We start from the raw sequence: 22,700 nt of genomic DNA on the forward strand, positions 1-22,700 counted from the left end.
CTTTACCCAGCAGGTCAAACCTCTTTACCAGGATGCGGTGACACAGCACACAAAACTGTTTTGGAGAACATTAATAAACGTGTTTCCTTAGAAGCCACTGAGTGCTCTTAAAGAACATGGGAGAAGTAGGATCCCTAAGGCAAACACGAGCCTCAGTGCTCACAAGAAGTTATCAGTCCCCAGAGGGGCAGCTCCTCACTCTCAGCGCTCTTCTGTAAACTTGTGCAGTGCAGTGATTAAGTTCTTCCTGCATCCCTGCACTGCAGAGCTATACTCAAGATTCACGAATTGCTTTTGAAACACTAATGTCAGTAACACTTAATAGAGCCAACCCCATTGCAGCCTATTAATTATTTTCAGATTTTTGTTATTTCACATATCTTTTGAATTCCTTGTTTTTCATTACTTCTGTAGACATTTGTTAGCTATTTCCCCAGGTCCCCATTTCAAGTCTGCTGTAAGTATACAGAACACTCTCTCATAAGTGTTCCCATTGAAAAGCTAGTGAAGTGCAAATACTGTTTATAAGATACTTTAATTCAATATCAAGTTTTAGCTATTTGCTTTTCTTTCAGAGCACTGAGAAAAACCAGTGGGCATCACATGCACCTGAGTTTATCTCAAAATCAAGGCCATACAATGGCCTAAAGAATTGACTTATACCCAACAGAGAGATGAAATACTGGCCCCTCAGGCCATTAAATGAAGCTCCTTCTTAGCTACCTTTTCTTCTTAGGAAGAAGCAGCATGCTCACAATACAGAACCAAAAAATACAAAAGCAGCAGAAGAGTTCTTGTGCAACAACCATGATATTCTCTTCGAACAAGTGATTCTTCTTGAGTTACTTCATCTTATGCAGTGGAAAGCAGGCTGCAAAATCAGTTTCTATCATCAATTGTTTGTTTAAATGAATGGAGCGAAAAACTTCTAAAATCCAAATGTTATAAATTATTGTTGAGAAACAGACATGATCCCTGCATATATTGCATCTCCTATGAATGTGAAGAACACAGAAAAATACATACCTATCAGAAAAAAAAATCTCCAAGCATCTGTGCAGTTAATATAAGCAAAAGAAATCCCACAGGGAAGGATCATTGCTGTACAGGTTTATTTTTCTTCCCATATGTATTTAAAAATAATTATACAAGTTTTAGGTGATATGATTAGATTTTTTTGTATAGATCACAAATGAAAGGTTAAAGGTGCAATAATAAAAGAAAGTATTTAGGAAAATATTGTCAAAATTCAGAATAAACATTTTTCAGAAATGAATTTTATGTTTATTAGTATGAATCACAGTACATAGCCCCTTGAGGAAAGTGGCTGAGGTTCAGTAACTTTAGTACCTTTGATCTACTACTAAAACTGAAATATTTCTTACTCTCATTATAAAATAAGCCTGGTCTGTGTGCCTCTATGAGGAGACATGAAAAGCTTCAGTTAAAAAAGAGGAAGTGCCAGTAGCTGACAATTACACTGAAAATGGGAGATTATGGGGAAGAGCCAACGGAAGATACTAGCCAAGCTTTCCAATACCGGTCTAAAAGCTATACATATAAAAACTTCCAGCTTTTAAAATGATGCCATTTAAAACAGACCCAGCTGTTGTCATGGTCTCTGCTGTCCAGCTGTTCCCCACATGGCCAGGACAGCCCAGGGAGATCCACCATGGGCCACCCCTTGTAATTAAGGAAAACGTGTCCCAAAAAACAAAGTTTGGGAAATACTTCTCTAATGGCTACAATGCAGTGTGCTAATGTACAATAACGAGCTGTGTTGTAATAAAAGCTTTTCTACAAATCTGCACATGCTAATCTCCCATCACCTCAGTAAAGGGTAAGTTTGGGACATCGCTTACATAGGAAGGTTGAAATAACCTGAAATAGTTCAAGAAAATCTCTTTCCACAACCTCACTGTAATATTTACAGGTCAAAAGTATTCCAGCAGATAAAAATCAGACAAAACATATGTATGTAAAATCCAGATCATTTGACAGCTAGATAAATGACACCTTTAATAAACTTATCAAAATAGGCATATCTCATTGTATCTTAACTCTCTTATCTACAAGGATGTTAAGGTGTACTTTCCTTAAACAACAAATGCTAAGATTATTTGTCAATGTACAAGTGCGTTTTGTCAAAATTGCTGATAAAATTGCATTACTATGCAATTCATTTTTAAAGCACTTTGGGCCTGCTACACAAATTGTTTAGAAATATGAATTATATCTCAATTTAAAAATTATTTTGAAATTACAAAAATAGAAATTAAAAAAAAATCCTCTCACCTAGAAGCCATTTGGTTGGCATAGCCACCTTTTCTTTTTTAACACAATATTCTGACTTATTTGCAGAAAAATCAAAGCAAGCAAAAATCTTACTAAATTATTTAAAAACATTTTCTGAATGTCCTTGTATAATTCAGGCCACACACAGACCATCATGGCGCGGTCTTTACAACTTACTATTGCACCACAAAATGTACATTTGTCTTGATAACAAGGTGAACTTACTTCCCCTGGCCTTGTATACTTTATGCAAAGCTAATGAAAATCTCACTGGAGCCTCACACCCTTCCCCTCCTCTTTCCTGTCCCTCCATTCCCCCCAAACACACCACCACACAATGTGAATTTGTAAAAACAGTTTAGCAGTATTTGTCCACAATGAACTATAAAATGATTGAAGAATGAGTAGCTAGTTAATGGCATTCATACAAAAGCATTAAACCAATTTGATAGGATAATCCTGCCTATATAACTTAGAATTCCGTGAGATATAGGAGAAAAAGGCAAGAGTTTCTATAGCAACAAGACTACAGATAGAGCATATATTGCAAATACCATTGCTCTATTTGCTGACAAAGCAGAGCAGTGTTGTGTGCTGAAGTACACAACCAGAAATGACAACTTCACCTATATAACAAAAAAGATTTTAAAATCTTTTCAGTTGCCAATTAAAAAATTGCACTATATTTCTAAACTATTAATATTTTCTAAGCAGCGGGTTTGAATTCTTGTGTCTTGAGCCAACACTTACTTCTGACTGCAATTTACACTTATCAAAATTAAATTTCAAGTATTTGAAAACTGGTACTCCTTGGCCATATTTCAGGTCTGGCCAAAATATTGCTCTTCTGGCTTTTCTTCTAAATTTCAAATTGTGATCTAATTAATGGCCATGAAAATTCTTTCTAATTCAAAATTCTTCTAAGGAAGGATATGATTTTTTTGGTTCTAAATTTAGCAGCAGTACCATACTACTCATACTTCAAATAGCATCCAAAAAGGGAAAAAAGAGCCAGATACTGAAATGTAATCAGTTTGGCGATAATTGTCTGACAATACTTTGTTTGCTAGGCTGATGTGGCAAAACATATTTATCTGAACAGTGTTATCTGAAACCTGTGTTTTAGCAGACCTGGATTTCTAATATTGCATAGTTTTAGTTCCATGAATCTGCTTTTCTTTTAAGTCCTGAGCAAAAAGAACATTTTAACAACCACTATCACAAGCACTTAGCTTTAAAAGCTGTAAGTAGTGAATACATGCCTCCAAGACACTATATTAATATTTTACATAAAGAAATAGAACATTCCAACAAATACGTAGAAACATGCAGCTTTTCATAGCTGAAAAGACATTTTAAAAAATTGGATCTTCACATATATTCTAGCTGTAGTCATGAGATCACAGAGAGTAGGACCAGGCAAGATTTCAGGAGGTCACTTACCCCATCCTGTTGCCTTATGGCAGAATAAAGTCTGACTTAATCTCTTTGCAGCAAAATTTCTCTCCCTAAACATGGTATTTTTAAAATATGCGCTGAGATACTTTTTAAGACTCTGCATGTAGATTTTTTTTTAAATAACCTTTGTCTCTGTTGGAAGTTCTGAATTATCTTCAATTCAGAAATACTCCTTTTGTCGTCAAAATCTCTAGAGTTCATTGTCACATCAATTCAGGGTCCTTGCTGAGGGACAGTGAACATTATCCTAGCAAGCACAGATGCGGCACAGAATGCATTTTTTTTTTCCTCCAGAAAGCTAACTCAGCAGGGGTATCCATTTTGTGTAGAAGTAGTTGGAGAAACCTAAGTACGAAATAAGTTACAAGCATCTGTATTAAGACTTCCCTTTTTTTTTTTTTTTTTTTTTTTGGAACAGTATTTTTCTTACATTAAGGCAAAAATACAGCTTACTGAGACATACATTTGGAGATGTCACTCACTATACACCAATTTGCCCTTCATATTATCAGCTATCCTTTTTATTTACAAGCTCATGTCTCATTAAGGCCATTTATCTCTGGAAAGGCAGACCCTTAACTTCCAGCACATCATTTCAGGACTAGGGAGGGGAGAGTTGCCATTAGCATCACTGCCACTAAACACCTTCAACGGACACCAGAAGAAGTTTTATAACAGCAAGCATATTTAAATACGTATAATCCTGTATGGCACTCTTCTAAGGAAAATCAGCCTTAGTCTTTTGCTGCTGTCAGCCAACTGGTATCAACTAGGTGCTGAATAAGGTATTATTTTACAAGAACTAGTAATAACAGTGAGAAAGTAGTTAAAATTATGTGCCTCATGGGAGCTTTAGAATTACAAGTGACTCACTATAAATTATTTATAGTTTAATGCTAAGGACTACATTTTAGGAACAATAATCTGTTAAGGAACATTTACTAAAATAATAATTTACATAGCAATTGATAGAAATCATTCTCATACAATTAAATTTTATCAGGTTAATATCTAATAGCATTCATAGCTAATTTAATAATTTGGGTGACAATTTTCATTTTACTCAACCAAGTTGAGTAAAAAATTCTTTGTGCCTAATTTATAACTTTTTTAATGGTTCAAAATTTTTAGAAATTGCACTTCCAGAAGTACTGGACAATAAGACTCACAACCACATACACTAGCACTTTTATCCCTCTTTATATTGGGATTTTATGTCCATATCCATATCTTTTCTGAGAAGAGTTTACTTAATTATATGGAATGCTGAACACCCCCACTTCTCTTCAGAACAGGGAGGCACTGCTCTAAACCAGCAAGGAAGAAATCAGTCTGAAACTCACCTTCAAAATAGGGTAGGAAATTACCACATCTTAGATACTTTGAATCTGATAACTGCTGGCAAAAGTTTCCCTTTTAGTAATTTTAGTTTAGAAAAACTGTTCCACATGAGTTGAAAAATGTGACCTTCATTAGACAATTCTCACATCCTTAGGTTACTGGCTTATTATCTACCACTGATCATTTTTTTTTGAACTCAGAGGATGATGATTTTTCAATAGATATAGACATCCATCCATAATATGAAGCTATAGCTGTAACGCAACCATAAAATAGGCACAGTGAAAGGAAAAGATGTTATGCAAGTCACAAGAAAAAAAATTACTAATCTTAGAAAATTAAGACTGGGGGAAAAGGTGGTGATTCTTCTGCACTGTAATGTCTAACAGAGAGCATGCAGGCCATTGTCAAAATAACTGTTATTACAGGAACTCTTTCACAGTTTATCAAAAATACTTTTTAAGACACCCTTACTCAGTTGTTTTAAAAGCTCAGAAAGCTTTTTAAAGGTCATACCCATTGGGCAGTAATTATTTGTGGGATGCAGAGGAAACCAAAGAAAATACCCCATTTAAAATAATCTACAACAGACAAATTAAAAAGAAAACTTAGAAGGTAAAAAATATAATACACTAACTGTGAATGAAGCAAAAACATATATTTCTCAGAAATTACCACAGATGTTTCAAAATTATGTTTAAAAGTAAAGGTATATAGGCATACAATTAATTCTCCCTGGCAAACCTGTTAACAACCCTTTCTCCATTACAGCCACAGGGTAGAATGCAACATCTGACCAAAGGGAAGCCAACTATGGGCAACACCATAACACATTCAGAATACAAAGGCAAATAAATGAGGAAGCTCAACTAAAGAAAACCTAAAATATGAACAAAGATGCACTAAAACTTAGCAGAATCAGCCCAAAGAAATCACGATCACTATACATGAATAAGTACTAGATATTTCTGAAGCAATTCTAAAGCCCGGTTTATTTTCCAAGTTTGAAATTTTGAGTAGAAACTTGTATTTATGGTAATGAACTGGGGCTGCCCACATGAAGCAGCCACAGAAGCACACTGCATTGTATCTTTGTACATGAATGCTTAGAAGCACAAAGCGTGGATCTGTATGTCCAGGTCAATTAAACATTCAAACGTAAGTTCATCTGCTAGTAAGTGACATTAAGCAGAAACACTGCCAGAACAAATCATATACTTTGCAGCCAAAAGATATTTTGACCTGTTGATATCATGAAGTTTATTGTCTCTGGCCTCTTTGAAGATGGACAAAATATGAGTAAGGACCTAGTTTTGCAATCTGTCCTCCCTAAGCAGAATTCAAAACCAAGCACAGATGATGTTGCTTTCTGGCACTCCACCAAACAGTAAAATTCCATAGCACCTATTACTGAGGAAAGTGTATTTTAGGAACATGTAAACTTACACATTTATAAGACATATAAATGAATAGAGCTTCTTATTCAAAAGGAGATACTTAAGGTTCATTAAAACATTGAACAGGTTCATTTGCAAAATTCAAAGTTAAAATGTTATAAAACTAACCCTGAAAACCATAAGAACTGTATGTAAATCTTTTAAAAAGATTAAAAAGAAGAAATACTAAATTTAAAATCTTCAAGGTTATATGTCTGTGCTGGAACAGAGCTACAAATCTGGGTATGTGTGTACATGGGTGCATTCATGTGTCTTTATATAAAGTATGAACATATTCCTTTTATTCTCTAAATGCTCTTTACCTGCCATGGCCAAATATTTATTTGTTTGAGTGAGAATTCATTTACATGCAATTTAAGGCAGGAAAATTACCTTTTTCACAATTAGTTATGCCACACTATGCCAGTTAATATATAAGAAGAGTGAAAAAATTGTCACTTTTTTCTTGTAACTCACACAAACTGAGTATTTATCATGCTACTTGGCATACAAACAGTGACTCAGCTAGCTAGGAACACAAAAGAGGTGAATCCAGATGGGGCTCAGAAAAAGTAGATAGCCTGATTTTGACTGACTAATTTGTGCACTTCAGAAAAATAAAATCTGGATATGTTGCCAAAAAGTCAGATGTGAGAAGTATTTCTGTAATGCCTTAATTTAGTTAGTGTATAACTTATTCAGATACTGACCCTGGAAACATTACAAGGATAGGCTTTTAAAAAAGTGAAGAACTGTCTTTGAATAAATTAGCCATTCTATTAGTCTGCAGACAGACTTTCCTTCAAGGGTGAAGTGTGAATAAATGACTATTGTTTCAATTGCTTTTCATCCTGGAAAAATTTGAAACGGGCAATATAAGACTAGTACTACTATAAGAGTAGTACTACCACTCAGCTGCAATTGGAATTTTCACATTTTCTCCTCATCCACTTTAAACAAGAGCTATTTATGCTATAGCATCTAGAAACCTAATATGCTACAGAAATAACAGCCGAGTTAATCACTGAAATGTACAGCTCTATCATCTGGGAAGGGAAATACAGACTTTCTTTCTCCTCACAATACATTTAGACCTACATTTTCCATAGAGAATTCAGAGGTTTTTTTAAACATAGAGTTTACTCTGATCATTCAGTTGATTGCCATACTGTCCAGTCAGGCTATAACTTAGCTTTGCTAATGTCATAATTATAAAATTTTAGAATCACATAAAAGGTGATTGAAGCAAATAAATGTCACTGAGTACTGTATTTTAAATAAAATACCCCCCAGCTGACCAAAAATTAGTTAAAACAGGTTTTTTTTCATTATCATCTAAAAAAGCTATCCAAGCACAGAACAAACCTAAGTAATGAAGCCTAAAGTAGCACAGCACCAATGATAACATTTACAGAGGCAAGTAATCTTTATGGGTCTCAGAGGTATCAGTGTAAGGATTATTGACATAAACAGAACATGAAGAGGTTGCTCTTAAAGATTAAGCTATCAATGCAAATTAGTTTTGCCTTGAATGAGGTGCTTCCCACATGTAGCTGAAATCTGTGCAAAATGGTAGTTTTACCATATGCTAACACAGACAGAATACCAGACATCCCAATGCAGGTAGAATACTAGACTGTATCACTTGATTTTACAGTTCAAATTAAATAGATGGGATTTAAATGGATTATATCACAAGTACTTTGTGCATACAGAATGGCATCAAAATGTGGGGATTTTTCTTAGGAAACCAAGAAAAGCACAAAGCAACTTTCATGCAAAAATTCCTCTATTTTACTATCGAGCCCTGAAAAGTCAATCTAGATAAACATATTCAATAATTTATCATGCCAGGCATTTCAAATATCAACAGATTTAGAATGCACATAACAGAGCAGCTTTGCATTACTTCTGATGTTTGTAATAACTGCAACACTGCATATCTACAAAATTCAATATGAATTTGAAAGCGATAGTAAATTGTGTCTACTGTAAATTACTACCACATAGGTACTAAAGCACAACTCTTTGCCTCCACACCCAGCATATGTGTGCTCTTTAGCTTCATCACCAAATCCTTTCCTCCAACTTCTTTGCAAGAAAAACGTTTGTCTTTTTCTTTGATCTGAATGCATGATTACTCCTGCTAGGCAGAGCAGTCCCACCTGTCTCAGGAAACAGATGACGGGTGCACTCAACAGAGCGTGGTGGGGCCGTGCTATAGTGGTCTTGCAAATGATTCTGTGTGTCTGGTCAGACAGTTTGCTGTCACCTCCAGATTCAAAGACAGTTCTTTATCCTTCCTCAGTGTATGAAAATTACTGAACAAAATGGTAACACTGCAAGATTCACAAAACTTACTTGCCCAGACCAGTTATTTTTGCATTCGCATTTGAAATTGTGGCAGAATGTAACTGCGTAGGTAGGAAGGACCTCTAGGAAGTAGAAAGCATGGTACATGGGTCTCAGAAGATTGCACTCATTACTGGAGACTTCAAAGGTTTTCACCAGTCGCTGCCTCTCTATATTCCACCCCATGCCTTTACAGTGGGGAAAAATTTCAAATACAGCTAGACAAACATTTTTTGGCCTACCACTGATGCGCTGAAAACAGTTTCACCTGGTTAAAAGTATTTGTGAATTTAAATTGAATTCAGGAAATACTATTGGCCAAAAGAAAGATAAATCTGAAGTTTTGAAAGAGTTTATTTTGTCATTTCAAAAATGAAATGCATTTTCTGAGGATAAATTCTCTTGGAGATTTAGGCCTGTCTCACAATGCCCTAACTGTTAATCTACACAGTCATTTTCTCTCTTCCTGAGTGCACCCAAGACAGCTCCTTTTCTTGGCCAATATGATCCATCATAATTTCGTTACCAAGCTAAACAACTGTTATCTTCATAGGGTTAAAAACACACAAGTGAAACTGTGAAAACTGCCCAAAACCTGGAAATGTGTAGAACTGCTACTAGATCTGTCCCATACTCTTTACTCCATATGCTATACCATGACTGGTTAAGTCCCATGATTTTCTTACATTACCAAGATCTCTTAAGTATCCTGAATAAGCTATGTACAACAGATTTTGAATTATTTCAGTACAGAACTATCTCAGATACAAAAATAACAAGATGGAAGTGAGACTGAGCCCTCCAAAAACATGTCATTCTACATACCCAAGCTTTTCCACCCAGTCCAACAGTTACACAAACACAGTTATGTGTGCAAGTCTCTGAAAATTTACACAGAGCAAGACATGTCACTTGTGAGTTTATCCGTACAGATTTGGACTAGCCTTATCTATCCCTTTTTAACAACAAAGATTTTCAAAGCTATTTTTTATACCTATTACTTAAAACTGTGAACTTAAACAAGAAACCCAACAACAACTACAGAGGATCTGAGCTCTTACAATTTAAAATGAGTAATAAATAAAAATGCTACAACTTAAGAGTTCTAAACTACAGTGGTTAATTCACACCAGCTGTATATTACAGAACAAAGGAATATGTAGCAGCTCAGAATAAATGTGGCTTGATGAACTCCAGTAACATTTAACAAATATGGCTCTCACTAGTCACATTTATACTGGAAATGAACTGATGACTATGCTCGAAAAACTGAAGCAGTTCTGAAGTTAGAAGGAATCATTGACAGTTAAATTAATTATACAGGCATTATGCAAAGTATCTCATAGAATACTCTTAATGGAGATGACTGTATCAACGGAAAAATCAACTAAAAGAATTGCATTTGATTCTTTTTTAATAAGTACAAACCAGCAGTATCACCACCACATGCACTAATTTTGCAGTGGTAAAAACAAGAGAAGTGTCAGTTGTTAAAAAGATAATGCAAACTTTGTAGAAAAAAATTCAAACCTGGAAGTCAATATGACAATCTATCAATCTTCTATCTGAAGATGACCTTCTATCAATCAACATGCAACCGTGTCAATATGTCTATCACAGTTCTGTACTTGTGAGCACATTAACAGAAAATTTAATTGGATCAAATATATAGAGGAAAACCACTGAATACCAAGTATTACAAAAATCAATACAATGAAAGAATAAATCAGCCTATGAGAAAGATTTCCAAGTCCAAAATTCAGAGGACAAGCAGTCTGAGCTACAGAATTTTTAAGTACGAAAATACTGTTTTCACTATTTCCAACTGTAAAGTGATAAACTAAAAATTAATGGATCCAATTTTGCCCTTGCACAGCCATTTCATAGCCAGGAACAAATGGGAGCAAAAACTCTCTAGGCTTTTACAGCATTCGTATTGCACAACTCTGAAAAAACACATAGCACGAGTTCACTAAGCCACAGATTTTTTGCTGAACTCTTCAAACAAAACAGTTACCATCATTAAAGTGATTTAACTCGAGGGCCTCAGCTTCATAATGTAGTAAAGATTAAGGTTATTTGCCTGGTGGTTTTCTCACACTAGTAATGTAAGATTTCTGTCCAAGCTCCCTCTTAGATCAGTGGCATAGCTGTTACCAGACTAATAGACTGGGTTAAGGAGCAGGTTTGGGACTTCTTCAGTGCCCTGATGCAGCAGAGACTAAATCAATTGAAAGACTGCAAGGATGCACTATACAGGAGGTGAAGGGCAATATGCTTTTCTGCATTAGCTTCTCCTATCAGTTAACTCATGAAAGCAAGCACTCTGAATTGAGCAGTGAAGCACTGCTACACTTCACTAGCTGAGGGCAAGAACCTCAGAAATCAATTTTAAAAGAACAGGAAAGCTAGCCACCATCATAAGAGCTGCAGAATGCTGTTCCTGAGAAACTTACCTGTTTTTGCAGTCCAGTTCAATAAAAAAGTACAAGAGTAAGCAAAACACCACTGCAGTACTAAAGCTGGATGCAAAAAAAAATCAACCAATAGAAGGGCTAAAATTATAAATTGCTTAACAATTTCTGAAAAGCACAGTCTTAAATATTTGCATCACTTCTGCTCAAGTATTCCCAAACATAAGCACGCCTAACTAGTCAAAAATTCTGGGTATAAGTCGAATGATCTAATCCACATTTATCCCATATACTTGTAAATTCTGGTGAGTAATAATGTAAGATATACATAACACATAGGAATAGCACTTCAGCCAGTATTGCTGGTTACTGGTAACTTTTTATTCATTTAATAGGCCAACTTTTCAGCAGTGTGTGTATTCATACCCTAATTTGGAAGGGGATATGAAGGTGATTTAAAATACTTAATGTGATCTTGTATATTATAGGAAACTCTATAAATTGGATTTAATGATGCAAAATCAAAACAGCTTGAAAATTTGCAAAGATTACAAAGATACAAATAACTACATTTACAGAGGACCTCCAGACTGTTCAGAGTCAAGCATTAACTTCCAAACCGCCAAAGACCACTGCATCCAGCTGCTTCTTGCAGCATGCTCAGAAAATTCAGATAATGCCAGAACAAGAATCATAGACCAACAAAGAATCACATGAGACAAAGATCCAGTTACTGATAACAATAAAAGTTAAATAAAAAATCTGAAAAAAATACAAGCCAGCCACAACTACTGCTAATTATTTACCTTCACACAAAACATTGCTTTCGTACAGCTCATTTAGAAATTAACAGGCTCTGGTCGTACAGTCCAGCAGCCACATCAGGGATGAGATCCTATTCTAGCTTATATTGGGTACTTGTGCAACTCACATTAGACAATTAAATGGTAGGCACACTGACAACAGATCACCACTATGACTGAACATTGCTCCTGCTGGGTTTGACTAAGATATTTGCCTCGAAAACAAATTAAATATGTTATTCTATACTCGAAACAAACTGTTGTGCCCTCTTAATCATGTATTTTCTAATAGCAAACTAAACATCTTCAGTTTAGTTAGTTTGAAGTACTTCATATTTTCTAGACAGTGTCAATAAAATAAGGCTATATTTTAAAAATTACTGATGCAAATAATGATGACTTTTACTTGGTGTAACTGCAGTACTCCAGACAGGCACAAGAGGAATTCTGACCACAAGCAAGTCATAAGCAGTGGTATGAACCCATGTGATGAGAGCTATACTAGAACGAAATACGTAAACATCAGTTCAGACCGTCAGGAAACTAGTAAGTATAGCTGTAATAGTACAGAATAGGCTTTTAAGACATTCCCCTTCTTCCATGTTTGTTTGCTTCATTTCTAAACTCAAATTATTTTTCATGTTAATTAAGCCATTTCTTCCCAGTCTCCCTGTCCTATTTATTACTAGTCACTGAAAGTCTCATAAAATGACTTGGAATGTGCTTATAATACACAAAAAACTAGCATGACCATGATAGCACAAATGAGCAATTTAAACTTCAAGAGCTTCTTTAACACATCTCATAGAATTATTCAAGCCTCACTTATGCATGCTGCATTTATAATGAGATCTAAATAAGATAACTTCAAACATGGAAGATAGAAGAACACTGTTTCATTTGCTATGTCCCACTCATTATATGAGCGTTATTTTTCCCTCAGCAGTTATATGCTAAAATATCCTCCATTAACTACTATGAAACACTACTTTTATTTTTCTTTCAAATATCTCAAAGGAAAAAATTAAAAAATGCTTAATATTAGCAGGAGGAAGGTGTTAAGCACGTGCTTTATCTTCATCTTTCATATTTTATTTACAGCACCAATTTAGATTTAAGCTCTTCAGGCAAGAGGCTGCATTTTAACATATGTTTGGCCAGAACCTAATAGACTGTAAATGCTTTAATAATATATACAAAATGCTCCCATTAAGATCTTGAGTTCATTGTCCCATGTATCTTAATGTTATATAAAAGAGTGAACTGAGAACGCATGCTGAATTGAAACCCTCATTAAAGGTTTTAAAGGAATAACAGCCACACAAGCTGAGCATCTGAGAGTATCAGCTGTACTGTTAGGGGGCTCTGCATGCATTATATTGCATTTCCAAATGCTTTTCCAGGATACCTTTATGATGATATATAGATGTTACTATCGCTATACTGCTGTTGAAAGCGACAGAAGGGTTTTTTAGTTCAGGTATCTAGAGTTACACATGCTACAAGAGAGGCCCAAAACAGACTTGGTATCTAAACTCTATGGGAGAATCCAGAACTCCTGTGTAAGGTGTGCAGATTCTCTCCCTGGCCCTGGCGAGGGCAACAGTGGCAGGCTTCGGAAAGGAAGCCATAATAGCCCTGCACAAAAAGCAGACTTTGAAATTTTTATTTCAATAATTTATTTAGTGACAGCTTATTTAAAATATGCATGCAATCACTAGGCTTCATCATCATGCTCTCTTTAAAGTTCCTTTTTCTTTTTCTTTTTTTTATTCCACTGAATCTTTAATTATTTTCAGTAAAATCCAACAGTTTCAACAGAGATGGAAGGGGCCCCGTTCCAACACGACCTCCAGCATGACCGTTAGAATCCGCTCGGGGACCCGGGAGAGGAGGGTGAGAAAGAAACTGATCCTGAGCACATGCTCTCACCATTAACTTAGCACTCTCCTTCTCTGCGGCTTTTTCAGATCACACTTTGCAAGCTGAAACCTGTAAGAGAAGTAACACTCTGCATGTAGATGAACTGCACAAAGATACGAAACCCAGTGAGCCAGTTACTGGCAGCTCCACTTCCAGGATGCCTCTAATGCACTGGAAATATTTTAGTACATAAAGATTTTAGCATCCTCAAGGATTAAGTGAAACCTCATGAGGTTTAGTCAGGATCAGAGTTGCAGACATGCATACTTAAATTCTGCCCAACTCCTTAGGGCCCTAAATGTTCAGGTCCAGATTCAGGCAAGTATATTTGGATATGTAGGTTTAAGCATACCTGTTGAAAATTGTCGCCTTTGTGACTTGATAAACACAGGGAATCATTGTAAAGATACCTGGGGACGCCTGGATCCTGTGGCCTTATGTTACGTCATTTCTAACTTTTATATGGTCAGCTCAGAAATTTAGGCCGGGAGCTTGAAGACGTACCACTACCATCTATGGTAACCAACACAAAACTACTGCTGTCAGCTTGCAAAACCCAGGCAGCCTCCCCCCAGTTCACATCCGAAGCCGATGAGATGCTTTTGACTCTGCTTATTGGTATTAGACAGTTTGCATTCCCACATCTGTCTTTTGCAAAGACTAGAGATAGTTTGTATTTATTATAAAACTTACATATACTTTAACATTAGCCTCTCTTGAAGTCCACAGCTTAAATACTTGACACAAACCACTGAGAATGACTGTTAAGTATCTTGTGGCAGAAAATATTCAAATTTACAGGTGATTTTTATTTGTGGTTTAAGGCTGCATACATGTAAAAATGGAGTAAATGCAATCATATTTTTTCTGCATATGAACTCTGATGCATCTATGGTCAGGTCCAAACATCTCCACTCCAAAAAAATATTGGAGAGACATCACAGTAAGAACAACTGCTTTTCTTCTCATTCCTTTCATATGCTTCAGCTTTTATTCTGTCCTGCTACAGAAGAGAAATGAAAGGTTGGCTCTTTGAGTTTCCAAGGAAACCTTAAAGTAACAGACAACTATGGAATATGTTCCAGTAACTTTCTATCTACTATGCAAATAGGAAATGCGGGGAGAGATTCTTTAATAGTATTCCATTAACTTCAATAATATCTTAAAATAAAGAAAAATTTAAGTAGTCCCTGCAATGTTCAAATCCATTAGGCTATGGAGCTATCCCCTCAAGAATGCAGTGGAAGTCTTATCATCCTGCACTTTCAAAACCACCAATGAAACTAAATATAATTGGAAAATACTCTGTAAGGAGAAGTCCTACCTTTCCAGATCTCAGGGAGTATGACAGAAAGATCTTACTCACATCTTGTCTTTAGTAGTTTAAATAACCCTGCATGTTACCTTTCACTTCTAATAGGCTATTTGAAAGATATGACAATGAGGTCAAGAAGAAAAGCACACAATTCATCTTGACTTACAGGTAAACTATTTAATTGAAATAGTTTGATTTGGAAAATACATTTCTGGTTTTTATGAAAAACTAATATGTCATATTATTTAACTTTGCAGTAAACTGCTTGTCAAAATCAAAGTCTTAGGATTTTTAGGTGCACTTGGTTCGGGCTGGGTTTTTTGGGTGAGGTAGAAAGTTATTTTTCCTTAATCTCTCAAAAATATCCTTATCCTTAACACACCTTGCTGATTGGGAGTTGGCACCAACTTTATGGATGCCCACTGCTGTCCATCTGTCAAAGCAGAAATGAATGAGTATTTAACATACATCATGCTAGAAGCTAGTTATCTGTAAATATGCTGTCTAAAGGAGGAAGGGACAATCGCAAAGGTGTACAAAATCAATTTCCCAGGTCTTCTGACAATTAGAAGTTCATTTTGGAAAACTTGCAACACACACAAGTTGAAAGCAGCAATGATACCAACAGGAAATAAAAGTGAGAGAGGATGGGAGATTTTAGACTTTGCCATATGTCCTCCACTGTCTTGTGCATCCACTTGAAAATAAACTCCTTAAGCACAGCCTCTACAAATCCGCAGCACTCCTGAGAATGACTGTGCTTATGGCAGAGTTTATTTACAGTATGATGCATTTCTTTATGGACCTGAAGAAATTTAAGCACAGCAGAGGCGGTCAATTTAAGGTCTGACTATGCAGCAGTGAAGTCTATGTAGTTTTACCACTAATTTCAGTAAAAGCAGCACTAGGCCCTTAGCCACAAGGACAAAAGAGTTCAAATCACAGGACTACACTGGTTGAACTGAACAGCAGCTTGTCTAGCTATTTTGCTCAGTAGAAAAAGAAATGTTGAGAATGTAAGAAAAAGTGGGTGTAGAAGAACACCACTAAAAGAAACTAAAAAGGATTTGAAAATTTCCATATGGACAGAAAAAGGTAATCCCTTCATAAAAATAGCAGTGAACAGCTGAAAAGTTTTAAGACAAGATCTCTTTCCATTTTCTCAAGGAATAGGTAATTCTTTCAAATGCCATGGAGTTCCTCCAAAGTTACACCCCAAATAAATGAATAGAAGAATTTTCTCTACTCTTTTGACCATTAAGGACAAATAGACTAGCTAATCCATTTATGATGGCCTTTAAAATGCTTATGTATGGTTGCTTTTAGTTTCCTTTTTTGTTTTAAAAAAAGCTTTTAATTGCCAATGCAATTACTAGGCAACAAAAGTGAAAGGTTAAAAAAAGGCAGCTTGACTACTTTGGAAACTGTAATGACATTTAAAAATATCAAAATCTTCTATCCTTTTCCTTAAGTAACTTTTTATTATTAATAGGACAATAATCAAATAAGTTTTAAACTCTTCCACTCAAAAGATGGTTCATGTAAACTATTCAGGGCAAAAACAGTTTAGCTCCACATTGTTTTCCTTTTTCCACAAATATATCCAGAGCATAAACTAGCACTGCACTGGGTCTCCACTCAATGTTCATCCAGCCTCATTAAACAATACAATTTTATAAACATCTTGCCCATCCTCAGTTTTCAAGTATTTTGAATTGGAGCTTACCTACTTCTTATTTGTCCAGCATGCCATTACTTATTATATACTTCTGAACACTTTAAAAAAGCCTTCTGAAATCCTCAAGTAGTTTGACTTTTTTTTATTTAACAGAGTTCCAAATTGTAGTTATTTCTTTCATCATACTTCTCAAACATCTGCAGGTAACAAGCATGAAATGTTTACCTGCAAAGTGAATTAACTCTTCAGCACAAATAATTCCACTGATTAGCCGATGGGGATGGGAGCACACGATTTGTGAAGGTGACAGACTTGCATGCTACATGAGGTCCAGATGTGTAGCATTATGAAATTGGATTTCCTATTTTTTTGGAATAGCTGAGACGTATGTGAAAGATGCAGGGAGGCCTAACTCCTTTTATTAACATGAATGGCAAAAGAGAGCAAGGAGCTGCTGCACCTGTAACCCCTGCTGCAGCTGCTGCCACAAGAAAAATAATTTTTGGAATTTCTCCCTCCTACATTTCCTTTTAAAGAACTTTGCAGCCACAGAACATGCTATTCCCCTCAGCTCAAAGTTTTTATTCTACAAAAATAGACAATTTCACCAGTGCCCATCAAGATAATAGTCTAATCCTATCCCTTCCAGTTATCAGTAACTAGACTCAAGCAAATGAACAAGTAGCCCTAGGAGCAGTATAGCTAATGAAGCCTGGTTTCCTATAGATGCAAGACTTTCACTGATGCCTTAACTTGGCCAGGATAAAGATTTCAATCTCCATTCCATTATAAAATTCCTTCTTTTCCCTTCACAGTCCTTTTTCAAAGTGCTTTAGTGGTAGCATTCAGGCTCCTGCTTCAACTGTAGAAATCACTTAATTAGATTAACAGTTATTACTATAAACTTGTGAATGTTCAAATCAATCTCTTCTGTGTCTGGACTACTCTGACAAAACTGGTATGAATTCAGTTATCACTGATATCCTTTGAATGTTGAAAGCCTTGTTTAAACTAACCTATAGTAAAAAATAAAGATAAAATGGCAATTTCCACTTGGGTCTCTATCCAAAGGATTCAAATTACAGCAATACTATAAATGCTAATTACTATTAAACTCCAGCAGATAAACGGAAAATGCTAGCAATTTATTTTTCTCTTGTGGAAGTTTGGAAACTTCTACCCATTTGAAAAAAGCTACTAAAACAACAACCAATTCTGCTAATTCCCATCTTCTTTACTTTGAAGTGAAGTTTCCTAACTTACAGAGGTCAGAATCTTCAGTATGAAAACATTTCATAAGCATAATGGTATGAAAGCATTTTCCTTAAATTTCTACCTGCTTAAATAAGAACAAAACTGGGTCAAGATAGTCTGACAACAATTAATGATATACCTGTGATTTTTTAAAATAGAAATGTTGAAGCCTTTTCCAATTATATTTTTGAAGCCTCCAACTAATTTCACATGACTTTCTTCCACACTTCTATATATATTGATGAGACAAAACAGAATTCTTTTTCTAAACGACATAAAGGCTTTTTTTCTCTCCTTGTTTGAAATTTCTGTGTAGGCACAGTATTCCAATTCTATTTTACCTAAGTAACTATCATACTTAGCTTTGCTTGCACTAAGTTTCACTGTTGTTAAATGTGCAGACAGGTACAGTCCATCTTGTGGGGTCCTAAATAAAGCTGGCTATCGTCAGGTGATTTTTATTTAACTGTAGTTTTAGCTTCTGTAATAAGAGCAAGAATGTCTGACTGAGAACACTAAAGATGAGACTTTAATCCCAGCTGTATGACTCACTTCAGCTTTACTTTGAAATACCATTTCCAACATCTCCATCATGCCTTCTTGAGCATATACTACAGGACAAGCTGTATTCTAAAAGATTCATTCACACCAGAAAAGTTCAGACTATGCAGACTAAATCAAACTCCAGCACTTCCTTTCCCATCACTTAGAGACTCTAACTTTGCAAAAGATTTTTAAGACACTGAGGCCGTGATCTCTCCTATGAAAAAAAAAAACCTGGCCATTAAAATCAGACCTCTTGAAATGAAATAAAAGAATCTTAAGAAATTTGGTGACTGCAGAACAGATGAGTTACATAAATCAATTGATTTGCCACAAACTATCTCAGATGGTAAAAAAAACAAAGAACCTGCAGAATGTGTTTAGCTTGGGGAAAAAAGAAGTACTCTTTTTGCTCATTAGCATCTGATATGCCTCTAGGCAAAACTATCTCCAAATTGCTTGTTTTAAAGAACTTAAGGAAACAGAAAAGTTAAAAGCACACAATGGACACTGGAACTGACTGTCTACTGATTTTAGCCCCTTTTTTGTGTTGTTATATGAGGCATTTCTCTCTTCCATTTAATTAGTTTCTCTGTAATATCAGGCTTCCAAAAACTAGCCAATGAAGAGTATCAAATGGACCCATACATACATATAATTTCACCCATGTTGGAATTCTTGTTAATAGATTTATCAAATACAGCACTTCATTGTTTTCTTGCCTTTAGGGAGGTATGGGGGCAGGGGGAGAAAATGGCAAATCAGAACAAGATCTACAGCAGTTATGAAATATTTATCTTTCTTTCGTCATGCATTAAAACAACTGGATCCAGCTGATGTATAATCTATTCAAAGCCCCCTCAAAACTAAAATAATACGCCATTACCACAACCAAGAAGAGAGCCACAATACATAATCTCAATAGCTGTGCATTGCCTCTTTTTATTTGTGGAAGTGCACATCTCTCTTTTTTTCCCCCCTGTTGTTTTTACATCACTGCAAGGCAAACAAACAAAGAAACGAAGAAGAAAGGAAGAAGAGACTGTTAGGATGCGCCGCGCACTTCAGCATCCGAGGGCTTTTTCCTGCCTGCCGCTCGGGTCTGGGAGCGGCAGGCCGGGCGCGGGCTCTGCGCATGCCTCGTGGACCACTGCAGTTGCCTTGCCAACGGGGCGGCAGAACTCGGGGCTTACAGCAGGCATTTCAATGCACTGACCCAATTACCGTCTGTCAACAAATTCACTGGGACAATAGCGAGTGTAACACATTACGGAGATTAAATCCCAGAGACTGAACTACAGAGATGTCTGGAACAAAATCTTAGTCAGTTTGAAAGGCCAGAACACTATAAACAGAGTGAGCTGTAATACCTTCTAATCCGCCAATGTATTTGTTGCTTTTATCGAGAAATTTCTACCGTAATCATCTGCATTCATTATCTGTGTATTTATTTTTTATCTACATTCACAAACTAGAGTCAATATTGCTGTAATAGTAATGGGAATTAAACATCTTTTGTATATTGCATTCTTGGTTAGAACTGGGCAGAATTAAAAAATACAAATGTTATTCCAAAGTATAACAATGCAAGGGTTAATTTAGAATGAGTTTGTACAGTTGGCCATCGTAGGCACGAATCATTAAGAAACCATCAAAAACTGCAAGGCAGTTATACCTTAAATTTATATTTTAAAATTTACTAAATGCAGGTTAGTTACACGGCTTTATTACAGATATTTTCAAGCTTTAATGCTCCCTTCCTTTATTTCCCAGTTTCCTTCTGTTCTTTGCATTCTCTGCAAATAGATTATTCCAATTTAAATAATTCACTTGAAGACACTGGCAACTATCAAGAGAACTAAATATGCACAATGGCATATTACCAGATGCAAAAATATATACTTAATAAATATTTACCTATACACTTTGGTTTCCTAACAGTATTACCCTGTCGCTTTAAACAAGAGTCAACAAATTTTTTTTAAAAGCATGTGTCACCAGCTACCAAATAGAATTATCTGAGGAACCATGCAGAGAGCAAAAAATAGCTGCAGCCTGCTGCAGTATCTGTACGACAAGCTATTTTTTAAACCATTGAGGGTTTGTTTATCTGTTTATTCCTAATATTTTGTATGTATGTACTAGTTGTATGAACCATATTAGTCAGACTGCAGCAATAGGATGTTATCAAGAGACATGGACCGTTTGTCCACTACGCTGCCTCAGCTAGAAGGGTACTAATAAACACCTGAGAGTAGGTATCTCTCCACATCTTCAAACCATTCTTTAGATTGACCCTTATGAACTAGAAGCAACATTCTGAAATTTCAGAGATTCCCAGACTTCATCTTGCTTGCAGGCACCTGAAGTGTCCATATAACACCCTTTTGAACTTTGTTTGGGGAAAAAAAAAAAAGTTCCTTATGCTTGCCCAAGATCACACAAACTTAGAGGTGAAAGCTTTATTCTAGAAAAATTAGTATCAATAAGAGATAAAAATGCAATTCTGGCTTATATTTAATATTCCCGCAATGTTGTCTAACAGTTCAGATAGTTTATGGAGATGGTGAAAGGACTGTATGTGGTTCACTTCCATCCAACCTTTCCCATGCACATATCCCTTTCATCTCTCACTGCTGAGCACTCAGGCCTTCCTCTGGGTTTTTTGTTTTTTTTTTTTTAATTAAATCCCAATTCTCATCTGTCCAGAACACTCCCTAGGTCCATGCTACTGTGTCATGCAAAAGACAGACATGGGCTCTCCTTTCTTTCTCTCAGGTGAGTCATTTTTGTTTATAATCTTCCCTACACAGCACATTATTTTCTATCTTTTGCTCTTCAAAATGTCTGAAAATTGTTAAAATGTTTTATAAATCATATATATTACTAATACCTCCCACAATATATATTTTATCCAACCCACATTCTATAGTTCTTTATAGAGATTACACACCTGTAATACAGATAACACACTTAGCCACTTGCTTTGCAATTTCCATTCTTTTCCTTCTTCCTTACATTCAGCTTCTCTCCAACTTAGGGACATTATGGCAATATTTTCCATGGTAAAACACTGGCTTTGTTTACTCATTTTAGTAAATCAATTATTTAGGATGAAATTGTCCATGGAGGCTGCCCCTTTAGGCAGAAGTCTTTAAAGTTTCAGCCAAAAACCTCCTGCTATTCCAAAGAGTGAAGTTAAAGGAAAATACATTAATTTGCCCTTAGGGGTGGGGAATCTAGCAAGCTTTTCTTTGAACGACTTTAGGAGCTCATTTAAGCTTTACAAGAGGGACTTGATATTGCAATGGGATGGACTTAATGTAAGAGATGTACTCTTTGAAGCATTCCCAAAAACCCCTCAGACTTGCTCCATCGAACTTGTGGCACATGTGCATTTGTGGCACATTTGCTGTTTGTGCAGCTCATGCTCTCAGGAGTCCAGCCCATGTCAGCTGGGGGCAGAGCACAGCTTCTCCTACAGAGCTGCATCCCAATGAAATATGACACTGGAAGGATTATCCTGAACTGATTGCACCATCCTCAAAGCCTGATGGCCCTGAGATACAGAAGGCATATCTGCTGCTTTATAAAATGCTCACCATGATTTGCAGTTCTTGTCAATTCAGTGAGAATTTGCACAACCCAGTCTGCCATTTGTAATCGCAGGACGTGTGAAGCTTCAATTTTTTTTCCCCCCAAGACCACGTGCCAGTGACTAAAAGCAGGTGCCTAGGTTTGTCCTCCGCACATCCCTAAATGAGAATTACTGTGAGAGAAGGAATGGCTAGAGAATGGCTCCTTCAGGTACTCCCAGCATTTCAAAATTTTTACCTCAGTGGAAATGGAGCTTTCCAAATAAATATCAGCTTTTCCCCCACTTCTTAA

At 36.0% G+C, this 22,700-nt stretch overlaps 1 protein-coding gene across 2 annotated transcripts in view; it reads right to left on the bottom strand.

The window, feature by feature from the left end:
* The window catches only part of GPM6A (glycoprotein M6A), a 133,577-nt gene that overhangs the window by 84,945 nt on the left and 25,932 nt on the right, over positions 1-22,700 (bottom strand). Inside the window, exon 1 of one of the 2 annotated variants that reach the window (XM_064510984.1) lies at positions 14,032-14,068. The exons of the other annotated variant lie outside the window; for it this stretch is intronic. The gene's annotated coding sequence lies outside the window, so the exon portion shown is untranslated. Of the gene's footprint in view, positions 1-14,031; positions 14,069-22,700 lie in introns of those variants that run through there. 2 annotated transcript variants of the gene reach the window in all.

This window comes from Dromaius novaehollandiae, chromosome 4, assembly GCF_036370855.1.
Source record: "Dromaius novaehollandiae isolate bDroNov1 chromosome 4, bDroNov1.hap1, whole genome shotgun sequence".
Lineage (NCBI taxonomy): Eukaryota > Metazoa > Chordata > Aves > Casuariiformes > Dromaiidae > Dromaius > Dromaius novaehollandiae.